The following is a 17,871-nucleotide window of genomic DNA, read 5'->3' as shown; positions in this document are numbered from 1 at the left end:
GGGGAGGTAGTGAGTAATCCATTGCCTCCATATGTGAAATTGAGTTAGGTAGATAGTCCTAAATTAGATGAGGAGAGGGCCATGATGGCCAAGGTTCCTTATGCATTAGTGGTTGGGAGTCTTATGTATGCTATGATAGGTTACTAGGCCAGACATTACATTTGTAGTGGGAGTTATTAGCCTCGGTATATGGCTAATCTAGGAAAGAGGCATTAGGAGGCAATTAAGTGCATCATGAGGTACATGAAGGGTACCAAGGAGATGTGCATTTACTTTGGTAGAGGAGTTATGCGTGTACTTGGATACATAGATTTAGACTATGTAGGGCATGTGGATAGCAAGAGATCCACTTCTGGTTATGTGTTCACCTTTGCAGGTGGTGTAGTGCCATGGATGTCTCATGCACAGAAGTACATTGCTTTGTCTACCTTAGAGGCTGAGTATGTTGCAGCCACAGAGGGTTACAAGGAGGCTATATGGCTTGATCGGCTAAGTGGAAACTTGGGGATTCATATAAGTGTACCAACATTGCATAGTGATTCCATGAGTGCTGTCAACTTAGCACAAAATTCGGTCTTTCATGTAAAGACCAAACACATTGAAGTTAGATGCAATTTCATCAAGGAGGTAATTGAGGACAAGTGCATAGAGCTTGTCAAGGTTCATACAGATGATAACCTTGCACATATGCTAACGAAGAGTCTACCTAGTCAATGATTTGAGTATTATCATGTCTTGATGGGCATTGGATAGTATGTCCACTAGTTGTTCTCCCTCAAAGGCACATTGTCCTTTAAGTGGGAGGTTGTGTGGATTAAAGGACACTATGACTTAACCCTGGTTATGTACACAATACTCAACATATATATATATATAAGAATGACATAGAAGATAAGGATGGTTTAGCACCCACAAATCTGTGTGTTCCTCTCTGTCTCTCACTCTCTCTTGTTTTCTCCTTTTGTTGTGAGTTAAGGGTGGTTTAGCACCCATAAATCTATGTGTTCCTCTCTTCTTTCATTCTCTCTTGTTTTCTGCTTCCGTTGTGAACTCACACCTTTGACTAAGGCCCTTATCCTCACAAAGATTAATAATGAATATACATCATTTTATGGTGGGATGTGCACATAATTTTAGAAAGATACTATGGATTTTTTTAACTTTTGGAAGCCATTTACTATGTGAAAATCACATTTATACCACTATTGCATTTAAACATTTTGAAAATAAATTAAGGCACATCAATAGTATGACTACTAAACTATGTGTTTGTTCTTCGACAGATAACCATTTTGCGGATTACTCCACTACTTAGTTCAACTTGCCCGTGACTTTAATATTCTAAATGTTTTCCACTAGACCTTCTAGATTCCCCATCTCATAAGATACATAATCCACCAATTTAATCATAGAAACCTTGATAAAAATAATATCAATAGTATTCCGAGCCATAGGTCCTATTTACTAACATCTTCTAGAAACATAACTTCAAAAATCAAATCAATAGCCTTAGTGGCTTGCAATTTTCTCATTTTTCACCATGGGTGATGCATTACTATCTGAAAATGTGCATTAATATGCTTATATCATATCTCTATGTTTTATGATTAAGAAACTTTGCAAAGACCTTTCAATGAATATGGCCTTTACAATTTCAAATAATAAGATTCATAGTTGTATGGTGTGACATGCACATTTTTTAGATTTGGAGCATATATGATGTGTTAAGTGCCAAAATATTATGCATCAATCCCCTTACACCATAGGTTTACATTGCTGATGGTCATGAAACTTTTTAATGATTATGCAAACTATACTTGCAATCAAACATCATTTGTGGAACATGCACATCTTCTCATTTCCAAACATTGATAGTGTATAAGTGCAAAAAACCTATCCATCAATATGCTTAGACCATATGTGTATATTTTTATGGGCATAAAAAGATTGTAAATAACTTTTTATGACCATAGGTGTATATTTTCTATGGTCATAAAAATTTGCAAATAACTCTAAATGAGTAAGGAGCTTATAACTGCTACAAAGATTCATACTAATTTAAGATCATTTGTATGGGGGACATGCACATTTTCTCATTTTTGAGCACGCATTTTATACAATTGTCAAGAAATTGTGAATTGCCATGCATATACCAATGTATGTATGGTATGGTCATTAAAGTTTGCAAATACATTTCAATGAGTAAGTCGCTTAAAATCTCAAATTTTTATAAGTGTCATACATCATTTGTATAGTATCACATGCACATTTCCTCATTTTTTACCATGGATGGTGCATTATTGTCAAAAAGCTATGTGTAGGTATGCTTGGACCATACATGTATGCATTCGGTGGTGATAAAAATTTTCAAAGAACTTTGAATGTGTATTCCTCTTATAATCACAAAGGTTCATAATCATAAAACATCATTTGTACTAGTGGGACATGCATATTTTCTCACTTTTGAGCATGGATTTTGTGCAACTATGAAAAAAACATAAATTGTCATGCTTAAACCATACATATAGGTGTGATTTGGTTAGGAAAATATCCAAAGACCTTCCAATAAGTATTTAATTTATACTTTCACATTTTCATAAGTGTGAATATAATTTATATGGTGGGACATGCACATTTTCTCATTTTCGACCATAGGTATATATTGTAAGTGGTCTTGAAACTTTGCAAAGAAATTTCATGGTAAGGGCCTTATACTCACAAATATTATAATGATGGGACATGCACATTTTCTCATTTTCTAACATTGATAGTGTGCAATTGCAAACAATTGTGCATCGATATGCTAATACCATAGGTTAATGTTGCTGACTGCAGTCATAAAAATTTATGGAGACCTTTAAATAAGTAATGTCCTTACAGTTTCAAATTTAATAAGGATAGAACATCATTTTAATGGTGGGAAATTCACATTTGCATGACGATCAAAAATATGCATTAGTCTTAGGGGGGTCACTATGTATAAACCCTCTATATCACGTGCATTCAAGGTCTATATTTAAAATCCCTTATCTGTAAAATTTTTCATTAATAAAATGTACCCCTTTTCTATACAAATCTGTAAATTTTTTCCAAAACTATTTTAAATAGTCCCTTATGTATATTTATTTATGTAAATTTTAGAAATAAAAAATATCCTTCTGTTGAACTCATGTGATAGGGTTACATATGATGAGTGACCATATGTCTCTATATTTAATGGTCATAAAACTTTGAAAATACCTTTCAATGAGTAGGAAACTTATACTTAAAAATGTTGATTTTGATCAAAATTCATTTGGATGATGGGACATGCATTTTTTCTAATTTTTGAGCATGCATTATGTGTAGCTGTTTAAAATTCATGAGTCAGCATGTTTATACCATACATATATGTATGAGATGCTTATTAAACTTCGAAAAGACCTTTGAGTTAGTATGGGATCTATAATTATAAAACTTTATAAGGTATAATGGTGGGACATACACATTTTCTTTTTTTTAATCATGCACAATATGCAGTTGCAAAAATTTATGCATTGCAATGTTTACTTGTACCATAACTATATGTGTCCAATGGTCATGAATCTTTTCAAAGGCCTTTCAATGAGTAAGTCCCTTGTACTTGAAAATATTTAGATTATATGTCTTCATGTACATTGTGGGACATGCACATTTTCTCATTTTTTACCATGTATGGTCCATTACCTTTAAATAAGCAATTCCTTTATACTCATAAATATTCATAGTGGACAGAAATCATTTAAAAGGTGGTACATGCAACTGCATCAATGTAGAAAAATTATGCATTAGCGCACTTATACCATACATGTATATTGCAAATGGTCATGAAACTTTTTAAAGATGTTTCCATGATTAATGCCCTTATACTCGTAAATATCATAATGAACAGACATCATTGTATGGTGGAACATGCACAGTTGTTCAAGTTTCAAGCATTCCTTGTTACACAATTGTAAAGATATTATGAATAGCCATGCTTATACTATACATGTATATGTATGGTATGGTCATGAAACTTTGAAAATATATTTCAATGAGAATGTATCTTATACTCTCAAAGTTCCATAAGGAGGATTTCACATCATTTATACGATGAGACATGCATATTTCCATATTTATGTCCATGAATAATGGATTACTATTTAAAAATTGTGAAACACTATGCTTAGACCATACCTCTATGTATTTGATAGTAACAAAACTTTGAAAAGGAATTTGAACTAGGAATGCTCATATACTTGCAAAGATTCATAATGATTGGACATCATTTGTACGGTGAGATGTGCATATTTTCTCATACTTAAGCATGCATTGGTGTGCTTATCTTGTACCTCTATGTATCCAATCATCACAAATTTTGCAAAGAAAGAATGAGTAATCCTATTGTACTATCAAATACTAATAATGATAGAACATTATTTGTATATTGGGATATGCATCTTTTCTCAGTTTTGACCATGGATGTTGCATTACTATCAAAAGACTATGCATCAATGTTCGATGGTCAAAAAAGTTTGCAAATATCTTTTAATGATCAAAGAATTTATACTTGTAAATTTTCATAACATTTTTTCATGGTTTATACATTACATAAGTGCTAAAGAATTGTGCATCAGTATGCTTATACCATGGATGTGTTATCGATGGCCACAACACTTTTAATGACTAAGTCCCTTATACTCACAAGGATTCATAATGGTTGGACATCATTTGTATGGTGGGATATGCACATCTTCTCATTTTCAAACATGCACAATGTATAACTACCAAAAAATTGTGCAATGGTACACTTATATCATAGGTGTAAATTGTTGATGGCACAACATTCTATAAAGACATTTTGCTAAGTCATTCCCTTATGCTCACAAAGGTTCATAATGATTGAGCATCATTTGTATGCTGGGACAAGCACATTTCTCTTTTTTGACCATGCATTGTATACAATGTTAAGAGATTGTCAATCAAAATGCTTATGCCATACCATCTACACCTCCTAAAATAGGTGATCATCCAATGGTTCCAATGTAGCCCCTCCTCAGTGAGTAACATATCCATCACAAGTTCTTATGCCACAAATGACTCAATGTTTTTGCAAGATGCATTTGCTTTTAGCCTAGCTCGTATCAAAACCATCTCTCTTATTTGCATTTCATTTACACGATTTTTGCCTTTTTCAATGGTTGATCATGGAACCCAACATGTAGTGTACACCTTTTTATATTAATTCTATCTTGAGACATGTTAACACCTAGTATATTTCTTGTGCATAACCCTATTTTTGGGAAGGTAAAAATTTACTTTTAAAGGGGTCTAAGGTAAATGATATTGAAGGTATCAACACTACACAAATCATGTAGATGTCAAAAAATTTTTGTTGGTATAGTATGAAACTATTGTGTGTTACCATGTAGTAGAGTTCTTTTGCATAACCCTATTTTTTGGAAAAACAAGAATCCTCTACTAATACAACATCAAATTAGTGTGAGTTGTTAACTCAATACATTCTTGTATTCTTGGACGTACCAAAAGGTTATTTTAAAGGGGTCTAAGGTAAAGAATGCTAAAGCTATTGAATTGCACAGGTCATGTAGAGGTCACAAATCTTGTGCTTGTACATCATGAAACTAGTGTGTGTTAACATGTAGTAGTTTTCTTTTGCATAAACCTATTTTTGGGTAGAATAAAAGGTTATTTTAAATGGGTGAAAAATGTATTTTTGAGTAGGCCAAAAGGTTATTTTAACTAGGTTCAGGATAAAAACCATTGAAGCTTTTAACACTACACAAATCATGTAGAGGTCACAAATCTTGTGTTGGTGCATAAATATGGTGTATTCTTTTGTTAACCCTATTTTTCGACAAACCGAAAGAAATTTTGAAGCTATCAATACTACAAGGATCATGTAGTGGCTCACAAATATACACACAAAAGATTTCTAATAAACTTAGCCTTGGGCTAACAAAAAATTGTGTGTTGCCAAGACAACATCAAAATAGTGTGTGTTAACATGGAGTAGATTCTTATGCCCAGCCCTATTTTTGGGCAAACCAAAAAGTTATTTTAAAGGGATCTGGGGTAAAATATATCGAAGCCATTGATACTACACAAATCATGTAAAGGTCACAAATCCTCTACTAGTATAGCATGGGGGGAAATCTTTTAGCGAGCTTTTTAATGTAATTTTTGCGAGCTTTTTTTAGAAATCCATATGTGTTCTTGTTATAAGAAAGATGAAAGAGGGGGAGAGGATAGACGATACGTTCATTTTCATAACATATGGGAGGGGTGGAAGAGTGAATATTATGCACAAAGGGGGCGAGACATGAGTGGGAGTAGGAGGGCAAATTTTGTGGAAGGTATGTTCATATTCAAAGTAGAAGGGAGGAAATATAGGAGATATGTTCATTTTCAAAGTGTATAATTTGAAAGTTTTAACCTCATATTTGAATTCTTTGTAGAATTCCAATCATTTTGAGTACCAGCATGACCATATTCTGATGAAAATTGAAAAAATGGTGTTTTTGTCATTTGGGCCTGTGCTAGTGCACACTCAAAATAGGCCCAAAACGGGCCAAAACTGAGTTGATGACAAAAACACCATTTTTTCAAATTTTATGGGAATATGGTCATGTTGGTACTCAAAATGACCAGAATTCGACTAGGAATCCAAATATGAGGTCAACATTTTCAAATTATACACTTTGAAAATGGACAAATTCCCCACATTCTCTCCCTTCCCCTTCGCATTTGGAAGATGAACATAACTTTCATATTCCTCATCCTCTCTCTCCTCCTTGCACTCCTCTTTGCATACCTTATAAGTTCCCCCTCTCTGTTTTCCACTATGATAATGAATATACATTCCAACTCCTCTCCCCTCCCTTCCATGCCACCTTACCCATGCGCCCTTCCCTCCCCCTTTCATTCCCACCTTACCTTGTGCATGTCCCTCCCCCTTTCCTTTATCTCTCCTCCCACAGTCTCCCCTCAACCCAAATTTTCAACCCACCCCACTCCATGTTCTCTTCTCTCTCTCTCTCTCTCTCTCTCTCTCTCTCTCTCTCTCTCTCTCTCTCTCTCTCTCAGGTGAATGAAAAGCTTGCAAAATTCATGAAAATTGAAATAAAATCTTGTGACAAAAAGCTCACCAAAAAATCACACCCGCTGCATGGGGGGAAATTATTAACTTAACTCACAATAGATTTCTTATGCATAACCCCATTTGTTGGTAAACCAAAACCCAGGTGCTGCTGCTGCTACAACATAAAAATAGTATGTGTTATCATGTTGTATATTCCTAGAGCATAACCCTATTTTGGGGAAGACCAAAAATTTATTTAAAGTTGAATGAGGTAAAAAATATTGAAGCTATTAACATGAGTCACAAATATTTTGTTGGTATAGCATGAAACTGGTGCCTTTTAACATGTAGTAGATTTCTTCTACATAACATTATTTTTGGGTAGTGAAAAATTCCTATGTTGGTACAACATTAAAATAGTGCATCTTAACACAGAATAGATTTTGTATGCATAATTCTACTTTTTGGTAGACCACAAAAATATTTTAAAGGGATGGGGTTTTGAGGCTATTTACACATTAAAATAGTGCATCTTAACATGCAATAGATTTTGTATGCATAATATTACTTTTTGGTAGACCACAAAATTATTTTAAAGGGATGGGGTTTTGAGGCTATTTACACATTAAAATAGTGCATCTTAACATGCAATAGATTTCGTATGCATAATACTACCTTTTGGTAGACCACAAAAATATTTTAAAGGGATGGGGTTTTGAGGCTATTTACGCTACATGGATCATTTAGAGGTCACAAATCTTGTGCTAGTATAGCAGTGAAATAATGCATGTTAATATATAGTAGATTTTGTACACACTCTCTCTGCCACCTACACTAGTATGTCATCAAAATTATCCAAGTTAACATGCATTAGATTTCTTGTGAATAGCCCTATATTTGGGCATAGCAAAAAGTTTCTTTAAAGGGATTAGGATAATTTGGAGCTACCTATACTGCACAAATCCTCAGAAGGCCACAAGTCTTTTGCTTATATAGCAAAAACTAGTTTGTGTTAACCCATAACCATATTTTTAGGTACACTATTGGATATTTTCCTTCAAATTATTTGGGAAATTCAATAGTACGTTTGAGTTCTCATGCTACACATTTTCACATACAACAAATGGCTCCTTTGTGGAATGAGGTGGATGCTAAGTTTGAGAAGGAAGCATCCACCAAGAGGGATTGTAGGTTCATGTCAAATAAAATGTTCATCATAGATTAATGGAATCCTTGTCCTTAATTAATGAGGCTTACAAGGAGACAAAATTGACTATACGCTCAAGTCATCTATACATTTATCTAATGAGGAAAAGGAGATAATACTCTTATGGTGAGACTTCAACTAATGAACTCGTATGTAGCAATCTTATCTTTAGAATCATGTCTACTTTAAGATCTCTTAAATCAATTGCTTATTTTTATCTTGTGTTTAATGACATGTTATTTTCAAGACAAGTTCAAAAGACACTCTTGTCAACACTAACAACATATGGGAATGTGACGACTTTTTTTTAAACTCATCGCCTTGTGAGTTAGAGGTACATGAAAAAAAATAGAAAGACAAGAGAGGTAGAGAAAAAGTAACCACTATTACAATCAAGAAATAGTATCCATCACAAACAAGAAAGAGTATCCATTATTATTAAAAGATGTAAATAATTCCCTTACTTCTTCTTGCTCTTTTCACCTCCCTTACATGTACCTCCTTCATCTTTTCCCTTGTTATCCTCCATCTCTTCTTTCCTATTTTAACCCTAAGGCATTTCCCACCACAATATGTATCCTTTATCTTTAAACATTTCCTTAATCCACTAATATCTCTGGATCAATCTTATACTAATCCTCTAGATCGATATCCAATCCATATGTACTAGGGACAAGATGGCTCACGGGGAGACCCATTCTACCTCACCATCCATTATCTCATAAGGTTGATCGTAGAGCAGCTCAAAGTATGGTACTAAAGATGCTTTGTTGGGGGCCATTGCAAAGATCAAGATTTTTGAAAAAAAAGATTATCAAATTTAGGTCAATGCACCCTAAACCCAATGCAATAGATAAGCATGTGATATCAATTTGCAATCGATTTAGATTTTATCTTATACATGGCACAAGGAGGTTTCAAATTCTATTATCAATTCTAAATTAGCAATAGGAGCCAAATTCATGGAGTTAGTGTGAGGATGAGGGTGCTACATTGATTTGGAAACACTAATAAACCTATAATTGATTAAAAGTATGTCAAGCATACCTATTTTCCTTCTGTCTTCATGATCTTTGTTTAGCCTTCGATGTAATAGGGTATAGAAATCTGACATAGGAGCGGAGTAATTTTGATAGTGGGCATGGGTGGTATGAGATAACAAGCAAGGGTAGATTAGGGGCATAGAATTGATAAAGGGTCAATGCCAAGGTTTTGAATGATATATGTTAGGTGTGCAGGGTCATGTAGGGCCGATGGTAGGATCTGAGTGAATTTTGATAACACGTAGGGCAGAGATTAGATATCACACTTGCAATAGGGTCTCACTTGATTTATAAGAACTGAAGGTTCAAAATGATGTAGCATTTTTTATGTTGATATAAATGTGCCCAATAAAATATAGATAAATTTTTTATGAAGTATTGTATGTCTTTTTTCAATGCTTATTTTGACGTTGTTACTCTTATTTTTTACCCTTTTTTCAAAAGTTATGTCAATGTTTATAGAGGCCAAGCAACATGGTGGCTTGGATCAAAACCTTGGCAAGGGCCAAAACAAATCAATTGGGGGCATAGAATATGAATAACCAAATGAATCTTAAGTGGGTTGAAATGAGGCATATATCCAAAGAGAACTTTTGAAGGGCTTGTAGATCAACCTAGGAAGCAATGTTTGCTTGAACGATAAGGATCAAATGGACTCTGTGTGGTACATGGTGCCGTATTCAACCTTGTTGATAAACTCTCTAATGGTATTCGGATTACTTTAAGCACTTTAATTGGTGGTCCACACACCTTTGCCCTTAGATGGCACTTTGGTACATGCAAATCTATTGCAACTAGCTGGTGCACATCCACCCACTCGTGGAGGCTTAGCCTAAGAAGAAAACCTCCCCTTCAACAATCATGTTGATCAATAACAAACACTCTTACATGGCATTTGGTTCAATGTCAACTCCCTACTTTGCTACTCTTTGGAGAAGTTTTAGCCACCTACTTAGTGGCTAGATGTTACATTCCTGTACCCTTGGATGGAACTTTGGTATTCTTAACCTATATGGCACCCTACTCCACCACTTTAGGTCAGTGAAGGGCCAACTGCTCCATCAACTCATTCCCACATGGTATTGTAGTGGATAAGCTCACATATTGAACTCTACTTTGTTTTGACTTTGAGCATTCTTGCCAAAAATGAAATCTTGTTATCTCACCGCTGTCACCAATGCTACCACAAGCCATGATCATGGACTTTAATAGCCATGAGTACATTTTATTACATTCAAAATCTCAAGTAGCTTTAAAAATAAGGGCTTGGTTTTTGTTTTAATCCTACTCGCATTTATCCCAAATCTCCCCTAATGTATGCCGAGTCACCCATAATGTAGTATGCCTTTGATGGCAAGATATATAGAAGATGGGCTAATGCATGATTGGGTGTAGCCGTTTTTGTGAAGTTCAGGGAATATATTGCATTTTGTACTTATGCATTTATCAATGGAATTTCACAAACTTGGTGTCTAAACTAATCTACACATTTTGAGCTTGAATTTGAGATAAAAAAATTACACAATTGGCATCTTGAATGAGATCATTAAACTATTGCAAATGCTATAATGCCAATGAAGCATGCATCTTGGACTACACATTATATCCCAAAAAAATTAAAAACATGATATAATTGTTCTACACATATACGAAAGAAATTGTTTATTTGAAAGTGAACTACTTGAGCTTCCCCAAACCAAAGGAGGCAACCAAACGAGAACCTTTGCTATAGTTTAGGGGGTCTCCAATTCTATGCTACAACATATTTTAGGGCAAGCTCAATAACTTTTTCTCAGTTGGCTATAAAGGCAAACTCTTTGAAAAAATGTACTCTAGATTTGTGTGGAGATAGTGCATGGCAATCTTAAAAGTTTGATATTTAGTGAAATTTGTAGCTTAGCTCACCCATAAGTGGATGCACTAGAAAAAAATAAATTCCATGACTCTGTGTAGGTAATTGTGGATTGGTTGACCAAGATGGATCACTTTATTCCAACCAATGAGGAGGTTAAAACTCCAAACTTAGCTAGGCTATTTGTGGAGCATATTTATAAATTATGTGGGCTATCGACGATGAGTATTGTTAGTGATCAGGATAGCAAATTCAATAGCTATTTTTGGAGGGTTGTGTTTATGAGGTTGGAAACTTATAAGCAACATAGATCATCCATAGAGATGACACTCGAAAGAATTTGGCACATAATCATTATAATTCAAGACACATACTCTACCTTGTAGAGCAGGTATCCATCTTCAATAGTATATTTTTTCCACTTGATTCCTTTATCACCAACCTATGGTGCATCACCATTTCCATGATTCCTTAGTGAAAGCTCCTCGATTAGTTGGTTCCCTCCTCATAATTGCTTTTCATATTTTGGAAAGTGAGGATAAATTTCACATTTTTCCTTTAATGATTCTAGGAAATCATTATGGAATTGAGTAAAATTCAATTCATTAGCAATTCACATTTGGCTTAGGGACTCTACTACCATGTTGAACTTCCCCTTCCAGTATGTCAATTCGATATCAAACCCTTGCATTTTTTCAGACCATCTAGCTTTTCTTTCTTTAAGTTCTGCTGATTGCAAATCCATGATAAAAAATGATCTCAAATTATGCACCGTACAAATAATTCCTCCATTTCTTCAAAGCATAGACTATAGCATACAATTCCTTCTCATGTACCGAGTAATTACATTGGGCATGGTCTAACTTTTTGCTTTCAAAAGCCAATGGTTGGCCCTTTTGTAAAAGTAGCACTCCAGTAGAGCAAAATCATTGGCATCTATTTCAACCATGAATGGTTCATTGGCTACCTTTAAGATAGGAGCAAATGCTTTAACCACTTTTAATTTCTCAAAACTGTCCTTTTGAGGTTCATCACATATGAAGATAGATACTTTCCTTCCCGTTAAGCTGGTCTGTATCGGAACAAAAATCTTAGCATAGTGTTGGATGAATCTTCTTTAAAGCCCAGACAAACCTAAGAATGTTTGCAACTCTTTTAGGTTTGTAGGAGTGGCCATTGTGGCCATTCTAATAAGGCCCTTACCTTTTTCGGATCCATATGAATCCATTATTGGGATATAATATGTCCCAAGTACTTCACTTATGTTGCAAAAAATTCAAATTTGGATTCTTTTGCAAAAGGAGAGTTATATCTAAGCAATTGGAATACTTGAGAGATCTCAACAATGGAAGCAAAATGGAAGAAGGTGAGAGAAAGGGAGAGCCAGAAGAGAGAGTCACACATGTTTTTAGTGTGTGTAGAACACCCTAATCTTCTATGTCATCCATATGTATATGTGTTTAAGTATTATACATAACTGGGGTTAAGGTATAGTGGCCTTTAACCCCCACAACCTTCCACTTAAAGGCCAATGTACCTTTAAGGGAGAATAACCAATGAGCATACTATGCCCATCAATACATGACAATACTCAAACCCCTGACTAGCTAGACTCTTTGTCAGCATATCTGTAGGGTTATCATCTGTATGAACCTTGACAAGCTCTATGCGCTTGTCCTCAAGTACCTCCTTGATAAAATGGCACCTGACCTCAATGTGTTTGGTCTTTGCATGAAAGACTGGCTTTTGTGCTAGCTAAATAGAACTCATGGAATCACTATGCAATGTTGGTACACCTATATAAATCCCAAAATCTCTCACTAGTCAATCAAGCCATATAGCCTCCTTGCAACCCTCTATGGCTACAACATACTCAGCCTCATACTCAGCCTCTGTGGTAGACAAAGCAATGCACTTCTATGCGTGAGACATCCATGACACTGCACCACCTGCAAAGGTGGACACATAACCAGAAGTGGATCTCCTACTATCCACATGCCCTGCATAGTCTGAATCTGTGTACCCAAATACATGCATCTCTCCTCTACCAAAGTAGATACACACCTCCTTGGTACCCTTCATGTACCTCATGATGCACTTAAGTGCCTCCCAATGCTTCTTTCCTGGATTAGCCATATACCGGCTAATAATTCCCACTGCAAAATGCAATGTCCGGTCTAGTAGCTATCATAGCATACATATGACTCCCAACTGCTAATGCATAAGGAACCTTGGCCATCATGGCCCTCTCCTCATCTGATTTGGGACTATCTACCTGACTCAATTTCACATATGGAGGCAATGGAGTACTCACTACCTTCCCCCCCTCCATATTGAAATGCTGCAACACTTTTGTAACATACTCCTTCTGTGAAAGCCAAAGGAGTTTCCTACTCCGATCACGCGTGATGCGCATACCAAGAATATGACTTGCAGGTCCCAAATCCTTCATGTCAAAGGCCTCATGCAACTTGGCCTTCAATGCATCAAGCTCATAAGTGTTCTTATTACTAGCCAATAACATATCATCCACATAAAGTGCTAGGAGTATCGGGCTATTATCCTTAGCCCTTTTAGTGTAGAGGCAATCTCACTTCTTTTGAAACCCTAGGACCGAGTGAAAGCATCAAACTTGTGATACCATTCTCTAGGCACTTGCTTAAAGCATAGAGACTCTTTTTCAGCTTGCAAAGCAAATGCTCTTTGCCCTTTTCTTGAAAGCCTTCTTGCTGTACCATGTAAATTTCCTCATGCAAATCCCCATGCAAGAAAGCTGTCTTGACATCCATCTACATAAGATCCATACCCTTTGTTGCCACCACGAGCCCAAGTACACATCTAAGTGTGGTCATCTTCACAACTAGAGAGAATATCTCATCAAAGTCCATACCCTTCTCTTGCTTGAACCCTTTAGCAACCAAATGGGCCTTATACTTAGGCACATCATCACCTGTGACCTTCATCTTGTAGACCCATTTACATGGCAATGCTTTCTTTCCATATGGCAAAGAAACCAAGTCCCAAGTCTTATTCTTTATGAGTGAACTCATCTCTGATTGCATAGCATACTCCCACTTGCACTGATCCTCGTGCATCATAGCCTCTCTGTAGCAAGAAGGCTCCCCACAATCAATAAGCATCACATAATCTACCCCTAGAACAAATCTCTCGGGCGGTCTAGACACTCTAGATGTTCTTCTCAAGGGCATTTCAGCTTGCTATCCTGCCTGCATATCAGCCACATTTGGCTCATCATTGCCATCAATAGATGATCCATCATCTGCCCTTGATTATGTACCTATGAGAGTACTTGGTGACACCATTTCCTGCACATTCGGTGCATGGATAGCTTGCTATCTATCAACATATGCGGGTGGATTCACATCCTGGAAAGCATTCTCCTCATTTTCACATCCCTCATGGGTGTCTTATTCATCTTCTTCTCATTGAAGACCACATCATGGCTTCACATGATTTTCTTTGCTTTTGAATCCCAGAGACGATAGGCCATCTCTCCACTTTCACCATAACCCAGAAAGATGCATTTCCTAGACTTAGGATCTAGCTTCTTCCGAAGCTCTTTTGGCACATGTGCATATATGCCTCACACCCAAATATATGTAAATGAGAGTAAGAGGGCTTCTTGCCACTCCATGCCTCTTCAAGAATACCACCATCCAAACTCTTGCTAGGTGATCTATTGATCACATGCAATGCAGTCTTCATTGCCTTAGTCCAAAAACCACTAGAAAGACTTGCATTGGAAAGCATACATTGCAACCTTTCCTGAATGGTGCGGTTCATCTGTTTTGCAACTAGATTTCGCTCTAGAGTATGAGGGGGGGGATGTGAGCTCCCTCTTGATTCCATGTGTATCACAAAAATGCTGAAAGTCATGAGAGATATACTCTGCACCATTATCAATCCGTAGGCATTTAAGCGTTCTATCTGATTGATTTTCAACCAAAGCCAACCATTTTTGAAATACTTGGAACACATTGCTCTTCCGAGCTATAGCATGAGCCCATACTTTCCTAGTTGCATCATCAATGAATGTCACATAGTATTCAACCCCGCCTAATGACCGTGTAGGCATGGGACCACATACGTCTGAATGCACTAAATCAAGCCTTTCAAGCTCTTTCTTTCCCTTTCTTTAATGGGTTGATTTAGTTTGCTTCCCATTGAGACAGTGCTCACAAAATTCAAAATTAGAAAAACTCAAATGCGGTACATAACCCAAACGGCATAAGAATTTCATTCCATTCTGGCTCATGTGCCCCAACCTACAATGCCACAAAGAAGTACTTGGCTGCTTGGTTATTGCAACAACATGATCAGACACCCCTGATACATGTAAGGGATACAATGTCCCACACTTGGCACCCCTTGCCAAAACCATACAGTCCTTCTGAATTTTCCAACTCTGAAAGCCAAAAGTGGTCTGAAAACTAGCATCATCTAGCTGACCCACTGAAATAAGACTCTTGGTCAGCTTAGGCACATGTCTCACATTTTTCAAAAAAAATGCAGACCCATTTGCAAAAGAAAACTTTGTCACCTGCTCCCACTATGTCACAAGCATAGTTATTTCCAAGATGCACACAACCTGTCTTTCCACTGTCATAAGTAGAGAACCATTCCCTATGGGGAGTAACATGGAATGAAGCACTAGAATCCAAAATCCAATCATGGGAATATGCATCATCTGAAGTGGTGAGCAAGTTTGCAGGTAGACTAGACATGAAGAGAATGTCATTGTCACTATCATCAGTGAGACTGCATTAATCTCCTCAATCTTCCTTTTTCCTTTGTCCTCCCTTAGACTCTCTTCCTTCTTCTTTGCACCCCAATTTGCATTCTTTTTCTTATCCTTTTGCTCTCTTTTCAGCTTGTAGCAATCCTTTTTCATGTGGCCCTTCTTGCCATAGTGGTAACACCCAATGTTCCGTGCCCTGGATTTGTTACAAGTGTTTCCTCTTTCTTGGGACTTCCCCCTGAACTATGATCTGCCCCTTTGCACATTTAAGTTGCATCCTACTTGTTGCCATCCATAGACTTTCGTCTGATCTCCTCAGCCAACAAGCTACCCACAACATCATCAAACTTCAGTACTCCACCAAGTGTAGAGTTACTGATAGCTGTACAGAAGGTATCTCATGAGGATGGCAATGAACATAAGAGAAATATTGCCTTAGTCTCCACATCAAAATTCATCTTCTGAACCTGAAACTGGCTAAAAATAATATTGAATTCATTCAAGTGAGAAGCAATGGAGACCCCTTCCTTCATCTGTAGCTCAAACAATCTCTTCATGAGGTCAACTTTATTAGAGGCAATTTCCTTCTCATAAGTGGCGTATAATTTCTTCCATAAATCTTCCGTAGTCTACTCATTTACTATTGTGAAATAAACTGACTCTGCAAGATGAAGTCTAATAGTAGACTTTGCTAATGCATTCAACTCATTCCAATCATCCTCAGACATATCTGTTGGCTTAGCTTCACAATCCCTGCCAAGGGTTTAATCTGCTTCTTTTGAATAAGCACATCCTTTATCTGTTCTTTCCACAAAGAAAAGTTTGTCCCATAAAACTTTTTAATGTTCAAAAACTCCTTTTCAGACTTGGAAGAGGATGCCAAGATGCAAATGAAACAAAATCCCAAATGCTAGTACCTTTGCAAGAGAGAAATCACACCAAATACTAGGTGCACCCAATATATATGTCTTAATGAAGGATAGTGTTACCAAAACTCAAGGCTCAAAGCATCAAAAATGCATCTAACTCATGTGCATATACTATGCTTCCATGTGAGCAAATCTGGCCTAAAAGAAAATGTCAACCCACAATGACAAAACAATGGCAAATATAATGCCAATAAGAGCCAAATGCGTCAAGCATAAACACTGTCCATGGGCATAAGCATCAATAATGTCGCATCCAAGAGATCATAGCACAACTTGTGCATCCACTGCAATATGTCAAAGCTGTCTGTCAGCATAAAATAGCATCTATGTGCTAAACATCTATCAATGAAGCATCCCACAAGGCAATGGGCCTATCACCGCATCCAACAAGGATCGCAATGCATCCAAATGGCCTATAAAGCATCCACTGCAATCCAATGCAAACCACAAATGAGTGCACATGGCTCAGACTACAACCAAAGTGATTTGCATAATGTATATCCAAGAAATCATGGTCCCATGGCAATGACCACTAGTGAAAATAGAACTTGGGATGTCTCAAAGCATGGGCATCACTACATAATCAAACTTAGCAAGACAATCTGCAAATATCTCTCTTCTGCCACAACTCCAAAATCTCATCCAAGGATGGAGTAAGAGCCAGTCAACCCTTGCATTTACTTGCAAAAATGAACCTTAAGAAACTTAACCTTAGCCAAAATGCCACATGGCAATCAATGAGAAGGTCTTGGAAACTTTGAGAAATTTCCTTTAAAGAGATGACAGAAAAACACAGAGAATCACAACTCCCTCAATTCTTCACGAAATGGCAAGCAGCTTTGTAGACGTGTTTTAGGTAGTCTTGGATCCAACGAGACAGATAGCTCTACAAATGGAGGCCCAGATGTTGAGTTTCCACTCACACAGGAAATGACGGAATGAAGACATTGGAGTAGACAGAGCTTCACTAACAGCTTCA

The sequence above is a fragment of the Dipteris shenzhenensis genome, chromosome 7 (genome assembly GCF_047967505.1).
Source record: "Dipteris shenzhenensis isolate YYH24624 ecotype China chromosome 7, Dip_SZ_1.0, whole genome shotgun sequence".
NCBI lineage: Eukaryota > Viridiplantae > Streptophyta > Polypodiopsida > Gleicheniales > Dipteridaceae > Dipteris > Dipteris shenzhenensis.
Note: the sequence above shows the minus strand (reverse complement) of the source record.